At 37.4% G+C, this 9,787-nt stretch overlaps 1 long non-coding RNA gene across 1 annotated transcript in view; it reads right to left on the bottom strand.

Moving 5' to 3' along the window:
* LOC140329104 (uncharacterized) overlaps nucleotides 1-5,462 on the bottom strand; it is a 46,413-nt gene extending 40,951 nt beyond the window's left edge. Inside the window, exon 1 of the long non-coding RNA XR_011920425.1 lies at nucleotides 5,329-5,462. This is a non-coding gene — a long non-coding RNA (uncharacterized lncRNA). The remainder of the gene's footprint in view (nucleotides 1-5,328) is intronic.
* Between the last annotated feature and the right edge of the window lie 4,325 nt (nucleotides 5,463-9,787).

The following is a 9,787-nucleotide window of genomic DNA, read 5'->3' as shown; positions in this document are numbered from 1 at the left end:
CCATTATCCACACAAAGGCAAATTTTGTGTTGGTACCCTGCTACCTCCAAGTCCCAAATATCCAGGCTCACGATTTGAGATAGCCAGGGGTTTCATGGCCAACATAAATACCAGAGGTGATAGGGTACATCCCTGCATGGTGCCTGGTTGTATTGGAAAATAGTTTGAGCTGTAACTGGCTTATTGTACAAATGCTTAAGGGTCAATGTACAAAGCACTGACCTGTTGGCAGTAGTTCGGAGCAAATCTCTAGGTTTGTGGGAGCTGTTATAAATACACCCAGGAGACTGTATCAAAAGCATTTGATAACAAGGGATAGCAACATTGAAGACACCCCCCGTTTATGAGCTTGATGAACTAGGAGCATGATGCGGCAAAGATTGTCACCAGCCTGCCTCTGGAGCATAAAACCCACTTAGTCTTTGCCAGTCAAGAATAATATACCAAAATTTAGGCGCCGTTCCAATATTGCAGCTAATAGTTTAACATCTAGATTCAAAAGTGTCTATAGTTGGGCCAGGTGGTGCGATCCGTGTTGGGTTTGGGCAGCATACATATACTGGCCACAAGTGTATCTTTTTTGAATCGGTCACCTTGTAAGACGCAGTCTTACTGCTGTGCCACATCTGTCACTGTTCTAAGACGCACAATAGGTCTGTAGTTGGCTTTTAGCGCCTACCTCCTGACCCGCATTTAAAGAGCAGAGGGGTTCCTAGAATTCCTCCAGTATTTTGTGAGGATGGCTTGTTGGACCGTGACTGGGAATGTAAAGCCTAAATGGCTTGTGTAGTTTAGCGAGGTGACGTATCCTTTTTGCCAATAGGGTGTCTGCTCTGTTTCCCTTGGAAAAAAATTTGTTGTTAACCCAATGAACGGTGTTGCCATTTGTTTCTCAGCCTGAATGTTGAGAAACTCTAATTTGATTCTTGAGATATACTGAAGTAGAGAGTTTGACCTGATCTACTAGGTATCTCTATTTTGACTTCAGTTCAGTCACCTTCGCCATTGTTAGTTTCTTTTTACATGAGGCTATTTGTATGAACTTGCCTTTGATGACCGCCTTGTGGGCATTCCAGATTGCCTGCTCCCATTTTCACAGTGTTATTATATTCCGGTAAATTCCCGTAAGTGTTGGGTGGGTGCCCACTTCCAGGGACTGATGTATGTATAAGAGAGTGTGAGCCTTCTGTCTAAAGTGGGATGCAGCGTTAAATTAGTGTCACCACATTACAACAATGAGCCTATATGGCATGTTTGTAATTCAGATTCTTTTTTTTTTTTTTTTTAAGGCTCCAGTGTATCTGGTCATGCAAAACTTCAATTTTCACCAATGATTACACAGCTCAACAAAGGATTTTTCAATGTATTTAGTGTATTTCAGGTCTGCTGAATCCAGAAATGACATCAGTTTCATTGAATTGGCTCCAGTTCTTGTGATACTGGAATCGGAATAGAAAATTTTACACAGCATAATATTATCAATCTTTATTTACACCAATGTTTTGCATTTTATATATTAAATGTAGCATTATTTTCATGAAACTTTCATTTGCCTTCTTTGTTAGTTGTTTAAATGACCCTAATGTATTTTGCTACATTTGTGGTGAATATTCTCGGTAAAAACAGGGAAGAAACATTACTAAATTTTTGAAACAAGCATATCTTGTATATTTTGGTGATAAAATGGGGGACCAAGATAAGTATTGGGCTTCCCATATGGTATGCAAAACTTGTGTAGAGGGTCTACATCAGTAGAAAAATGGAAAACTGAAAAGTTTGAAGTTAGGTGTACCTATGGTATGGCCAGAGCCAAAAAATCATCATACTTATTGTTGTTTGTGTGTTGTGAATGTAAAAGGTTTCAATAGTTTCAAGAAAAACAAGTGGGAGTACCCTGATTCGGATTTAACAAGACAACTTGTGACGCATGATGCTAAGGTTCCCATACTAGTGTTCAGTACACTCCCTGATATTCCTGTATCCGACATGGAGGATATACAGGCTTTCATCAAACAGCAGTTCTCCCAAGAAGAGCTCAATGATTTCATACATGACCTAATTCTGTCAAAACAAGCATCTGAACTTTTAGCCTCCAGGCTAAATGAAAAGAACTGTCTGAGACCAGAAGATAAAATAACAGTTTATAGGACAACTCCATATTTCAGTGAGGATGGAGACTTTAGCCCTGATTTATGAAAGCTCTCCAAGGCTGGAGAGAATACACTTTCAGAAGTGAACTGGGTGATCCAGAAAACAGAGTCTTTGTGTTCTGTTGTAACATCCCTGGACCACAAGCCCATATGGGAGTACCAGAAGACTGGCGGCTTTTCATAGACAGTTCCACTCGAAGTTTGAAATTTGTTTTACTGCATAATGGCAACTGCTATACATCAATGCCAATTGGTCACTCAACAAAACTTAAAGAAGAATATTATGAAATTATCAAAATGGTTTTTCAAAGGCTTTGCTATCATGAACAAAAATGGTCCTTTTATGTTGATTTAAAAAAGGTGAACTTCCTATGTTTCATCTGCTTGAGGGACAGTAGAGCAAAGGAGGATACCTGGAAAAAAGTGACATGGCCTCCAAGGGAAAAAATGAAAAAAGGTGCAGCAAACATCATTAATGAGCCAATGTTTGACAAAGAAAAAATCATTCTCCTTCCACTACACATAAATTTGGGATTAATGAAGCAATTTGTTGGAGCTCTGAACAAGGACGTGATTGCTTCAATTAAATTTTTAGATTCTTCCCTGGATTGAGTACTGAAAAATTAAAAGCAGAAATCTTTGATGGCCCCCAGATTTGGGAACTGACAAATGATTTAAATTTCACAAGTTACCTGATTGATACTGATGCTTCTGCCTGGCACAGTCATGTCGTGGTTGTCAAGAATTTCTTGGCTAACTATAAAGCACAAAATTATGAGGAACTGGTACAAAACTTGCTGTTAAACTTTAAAAATTTGACTGCTACTATGAGCATAAAGGTACACTTTCTTCATAGCCATTTGCAAACATTTCCAGAAAACATTGGCGATTTCAGTGAGGAACAAGGGGAGAGGTTCCATCAAGATATAAAGGTGATGGAAGAAAGGTTTCAGAGCAGATTAGATGATGGCAGACACATGATGGCCGACTACTGCTGGAGCCTTTCACGTAATTGTCCTGATCATCAGCATAAAAAGAAATCATTCAAACTTTTTTCAATTACTTCTCTGTGATTAGTTCTGTAAATATACTGAATATAGAATATATTGAAATGAAGTATTTAAAAAATGTAATTTTTTATACGTAGGCATATCTAGTTTAATTTTGCCTAATTTTCATGTTTCATTAGTTTTCTATGAGGTTATTATTGAGGTCATTATTTCAAAAACTAGAACAAATCTACTAAAACCAATATCATATTTGGAATCCGTGCATCAAACATAACCTAAAATCCCGTTAATCAGTTTGGCAAGAAAATGTTTGTTGACCAGTGTTATCTATCCAGCTTCATCCCCAAATAAGTCTTGCCTCTCTATCTTACCGTCAATTTAATTATAGTCTTAGTCATATACTTAATTAAATACTTACCCCGACTAGACTATCACACAAATGTGATTCTACATACAACTACCCACTACCATACATTTTAAGCCTTAGAATACTTACAGTATGATATTCTAAAATCAGACTTTTAAAAATACTATTAGGTTTGTATACAGCTTTTTGCTATATCTCCCAAATAATATTCTTATTGAATCACACCTTGAACATATATACTTTTTGTCATATCATTTAAATACTACTTTTTATTTATTTATTCAAAATTAAAGTTTTAAAGTAGAGACAACAGAGACTGTGGATCTAAGAAAAATCCCGGACGGATTTTTTTTTTTTATTTCCCTATTGGTTGAACTTGATCGGCTTATGACTTTTTTCAACCTAACAATGTAACTATGTTACAGTATATTAACAGCTATCTAGTTCCTGAGGTAGCCGATTATCATTTGGCTAAAATAAGCTGTTCTGATAATTTCCCAATGTTCTTACCCTGAGAACTGCAAGTATACAAGCATATAGTATGTTAAAGCATATCTTTTTACACTGTCATGTACCTATAATGATTTAATGTCATGTATTTAAATAATATACAAAGGATGCATTTGTTTGCATTTATTTTATTGGTTTTATTGGTATTTCTATTTAATACTGTTTTGAATTTTATCAGTGGCAGCTGCATTTTGTGCCCTAGCTTTATATTTATATATACTTTTCCTTGAATCTGATTTGTCATTGCTTTGCGATTGGTCTGTAAATCTGACAAAAAAACCCTGACAGCTTGTCTCTGGGGACAATTGAGTTGCTGCATATTTTATACAATTGATCTTATACACAACACATAACCGCACAGGAATACCAGTATACTAAGTGGATTTTTCCACCTTTTGATACTCGTGGAGAACCTTACCAGATCCATCCCTTAGTACAGTCTATATGAGTGTTTGCATGGTGAATCTGTGTTGAAAATCACCCTGAAGAAGCCTATAGAGGCGAAATGCATTGGGCGATGAGACTTCTACTCTTAGACTTACATAAAAAAACAATATTATATGTATGATTCTTACCCTATGTCACACTGTATGTTTTAATATTACTGATGAAAAAACAAGTAAAATATTGATATTCTGGTAGGAAATGTGGCCTTTAAACCCCATCTCATTTCAAACTAGTCTATGAAATTTCTATTTCAGCTGCAGGAGTAGGAGCTGATGAGCAGCCATCTGTCAACGAGTCAGGCTGTTATTTTCAGGCGATTATGCTATCCTTGATAGATCGCGGCACTGCCACCTCAGGAACTTCCAGGTCATTAAGATCATGAGGGACAAGTTTGGGTGGCCAATCTTTTTTAATATGGGGAGTTCAAAGCAAGAGCAACAATTGAAACAACTTGACAGTGTCATATATACCATGACAACAACTCCAGTGGTCCCAGTCCATGTCATCCAATAGATAGCTGGTGTAATCAGCAGCACCCACAGCAATGCAGGAAACTTTTGGATGCTATCAGGCAGTTCTATCTACCTCAGCAGGCTGGACCAGATAATACTTGACTACATGACATCCATTATTGTGGCAGAGTGTATTTACATGGGCTTAATCAGCATGCATCGAAATTTCTGTTGCCCCCACCCCACTTCCTTCCTCCCACTGCCTGCTCCAGGGACTGAAGTGCACTCCTGTCTGTTAATCCAAAAAGCTTTAGGTCATTTTAGCTGTTTCTATAAATATTTTTTATTCTATCACTTACTTAAAATACTAGAACACTAGAATTGATTCTTACCAAGCAGAAATAATGGAACTCTTCCAGTATACTGTGTAACTTTTCCGAAGACTGCTGCACAAATTGAGTTGGTAACACCAAAGCAGATAATTACAAAGCCAACATATTTTAGTCCCAAGACACAGGTCACATATGACTGTAAAAAAAATAACAGTTTTTATTAGTATTTATATTTGAAAATTCTATACATAAATTTAGGGATTTTTCTAACATAAAATTCACACAAAGTTTACCCAGAATTTGCACATTGTTGTTTTAATCTTGTGTAAAAATGTAAGTAAAATCTCTACTATTCACATAACACAGCAAAAAAAAGTTAAGATATATGGCATATTTTTTTTACTTTTTTACCATTGCCAGCTCTGGGCATTAGTGCTTAGGCACAAAACATGTTACTAATTGTTCTTCTTTTGGAAGAAAAAAATATATTGAAACAGTATGTAGCCCTCTTTATACACTGTAGCCTACTAGTATGTGGTGGCACCACCTACATGGTAATAAGGAGCCAGGGTGTGGAATCAGAGTGTAATATCTGAAAAGTGCCAGTGCCTCCACTCACTTGTGGATAAACAAGTGCAGTTCCAAACTGAGAAATGTGCCACTGCAGTAGACAATATTCCAGTCAGTATTGGATTAACAACACTGTTATTCGGCCCTCCCCTCAGGCACGTTGTCTCGGTGTCACCTTTGACTCAGCCCTCTCATTTACCCCCCATATTCAGAACATTTCCAGGTCCTGTCACTTTCACCTATTCAACATCTCCAAAATCCGCCCCTACCTGTCCCCTGAGACCACCAAACTCCTTGTACATGCTCTTATCATCTCTCGTCTGGACTACTGTAACAACCTTCTCTCTGGTATTCCACTAACCCGACTCTCTCCTCTACAATCTATTATGAATGCTGCAGCCAGACTCATCCATCCTTCCCTCTGTTCCTCTTCTGCTGCATCTCTTTGTAGTTCTCTCCAATGGCTTCCATTTCACCTTAGAATCAAAATCAAGCCCCTGTGCTTTGCCTTCAAATCCCTACACAGTTATTGTCCCACTTACATTTCTCACTTGGTAAAAAAATTCCCCCCCTGCCGCTCTCTCCGCTCATCCAATGACCTACTAATGACTTCCTCACTCATAACCTCATCACACGCACGGATACAAGACTTCTCTAGAGCTGCCTCAACTCTCTGGAATGGTCTGCCTCTTCCTACTCGGCTTGGTCCTACTTTCTGCTCATTTAAAAGAGCGCTCAAAACCCATTTTTTCAAACTTGCCTACCCATCTTCTTCTGTCTTTTGAAACCATCACTACTTCCCACCACTACATATCCCCCCCCCTATTGTGTGTAAATTCCCCCTCCTACTAGATTGTAAGCTCTAGTAGCCTAGTCACACTTCTAAATGACCTTATCACAGAATGCTAGGGGCACAGCAGCCATCTTTAAAGATGCATTACTGATAAGTAAATAAACTTAGGAATATATAGGCAGACTAATTATTATCACGCTACAAGTATACAGTTCTAACATACATAATATTTTCTAGCATGCTGGAAAACATTTGTTTGGCATTGCATTGACGGGCACTGCCTGAATAGGTCAAACAATGTTCTAACCACCATCTTCTTTGTATTGTTCACAACTATCAGTGGGAATATGTCACATTTCAGCTGTTTATACAATGCAAGTCTTTTTCATCAAAAGGGTATATTAACATACATTGTGATGTAATTTCTTATTAAAGAGTAGGAAAACCTAATCACATGCACCCCATCAGAACAAAGTTCTGGGGAAAACTATGTTTAACAATCTGCATGCACATAGGATAGAAGGGCTACATGATGAGGTCCAGGTGTCAATATCCAATATAAGATTGGTCAATATAAAAAAGTCATAGCATAAACTAATATGGCTGCAGTTTAACACTATGTTCACACCTCAACATTTTTTCAGGCATTTGAGAGCATTTTTACAGCCTGCAAAAGCCTGAAATCGTCTTGTAAAAACTAGTTTAAATGAAAGTGAATAGGCTTGTTTGTGCAGGTTTTGGCATGTTTCTGTAAAAATTTTGCTATCCAAACACCTCTATAGACTTACATTTAACTGCTCATAAAAGTTTGGGCTTATGAGCTTTTGATGTAGGCTTTTATAGGGATTTATATTAATTTTTAAAGCCATGGAATTGTTTGCTGAATGAAAAAAATCACTGCTTTTTCAAGTGTTTCAAAAGTCAAAACAAACATCTAGAAATCCCTAAATAGCCTTTGCAAGCATTTCATTGGGCTCAAAATGATTCTAAAGCCTAGTTGTGCAGAATAGACTTCCAGGACCAGAAAACAGTCACATTTTTCAGAAGCAGGTCTGAATATGTCCTAAGACTATTCCATAAATAGAATAGGGAGGAAAAAGTAAAAAATTGTTGTAAGCATTTTATTGGAATCACTTTAAATAATTTAAGTGTTTCTCATAGTTTTGTTTTAACTTCCAACACCTTAAAACAGACCGAAGAGATTATGTAAACCAACATTGTCAACTAGGGTTTGAAAAAAAAGTGCCTGGTTGGTGTACCGAACTTCAGCCTTTAATATTTTGCTAAATCTGTGACCCAAAATGCGGCCTGTTACACAAATTGCAGCACACATTGTGCTGTATGCAGTAAACTGTATGTTTGTTTCACATGGGTAGACTGAAACTGCTGAAGCGAACAGCAATATTCATTTGTGTGATCACTGAGAAGGAAAATGTCATAGACCCTATCTTGTTTGTAGCCTCCATTTTGTAACAGAACCATCCATGAGAAATACATTAAGAAATATGTGTCACGGTCCCTTCCGTTAGAGGGTTAGAGGATCTGTGAGACAAGCTGCACGTGGAGTTGTCTGACAGTCTTGGCGTATCGTGATTCCTACGGTTCGCAGTTACTCTTTTTTTCTCACACCCTCACCAGTCATACTCCTTAATAGATCATTTTTAGTTACTACAGACCAGATACAGACCGATCTTCGTAGACTAATTAATTGCTCGATAGATACTCTACATATCTGACCATGCACCGGTGGTCTTAAATATGGATTTGGCACATCATGATCCTAAAACTTGGCGTTTGAAATTAAACACTTCCCTACTCCAGGATCCAGTAGTAATCCAAGAAGGTAATTCAGAATTATCATACTACTTTAGACTCAACCGCACCTCTGACAGCGACCCATATGTAGTTTCCGAAGCACACAAGGCAGTAACATTAGGTATCTACGGTTCCCTGCCAGACATATAGAGATAGTTAAGCTAATTTCCAAAGTCCAGGACTTGGAACTCCTTTATAAATGTTCTCAATGTCTGGATTTGGGTCACAAGTTACGCACACTTAGGGATCGACTGTCCTCACTCTGTCTGGTAAAGGCCAAACCTACTCTTGCAAAATGTAGACGCTCATTTTATGAGCATGGTAATAAAGGCGGGCGCATGCTGGCTCATGCTCTGAGAGGACAGAGTTCTCTTTGTGGTTGAAGTGTTTAAAACTGGTAAGCAGGTTTTCCAGGTTCATGATATTGCCTTTACTTTTAGTAAGTTTTACAAAGGTTTATACAATCTCCGCCAACTATCTCTTAGTGTCAGGGCGGATACTTCAGCAGAACATATACAAGCCTATCTCACATTTTATGGAAGGTTCTATGAGGGAAAAACGAATCGAGATCTCTGAACATCTTTATTCTATAAATAGGGGTAAAATGATTACACTGATTAGCCACTATGTTGCCACACAACATAACTTTAAAGTTATATCTTTCTGAGTTTTAGAAATAATTTTCCCCAATCCCAGAGGGGGTAATATAAATACTCCTATGCTCACAGACTCCCTGGCCTGAATGACATGCTGTCATATAAACATTTTTTACAATGATAAACTTGTGACTAATATAACATACACACTCAGTATCACCTTTTATTCTATCTGCCTATCCATTTCTCTATTCTATGTCTCATTTACTTCGATGTTACACCAGTGTCACTATTATATTTGAAATAGTACTGTGTTAAAATAAGGTCTTATTACTTCACACTTCACAGGTTTTAGGCATTTATTATAAACATGTATTGAAAAAATCAATTTTCCTTTGTATATTTTTTTGATACCCTTGTATGTTATTTTTTACCTACTTCATTTACTTAACTGGTGTTGTGATCATTTTCATTCTCTTTATTCAATTTGTTGAATTTGTAAAGGAAAATGGTTTCCTTTTATTTTTAGCATTTCATCCTATTTTAAAGCCAACATCTTACTCTGTTACTTACCATATAGATTTTTGTTTTTTTTATTCATAGAATGTCTCCCCTCTTGTGCCCTACGCTATATTAGAAGATAATGCTGGGGAAGCTCTAGGTTTCACCAGGTCCCCCCCTTTATCTTCTTTTTTCCTCCCTCTTCCACCTCCTTATGCACGTCCTGGTTCAGACAGGGTGGAAA

Source organism: Pyxicephalus adspersus, chromosome 4, assembly GCF_032062135.1.
Source record: "Pyxicephalus adspersus chromosome 4, UCB_Pads_2.0, whole genome shotgun sequence".
Taxonomy (NCBI): Eukaryota; Metazoa; Chordata; class Amphibia; order Anura; family Pyxicephalidae; genus Pyxicephalus; species Pyxicephalus adspersus.
Note: the sequence above shows the minus strand (reverse complement) of the source record. Positions and strands in the feature narration are given on the sequence as shown.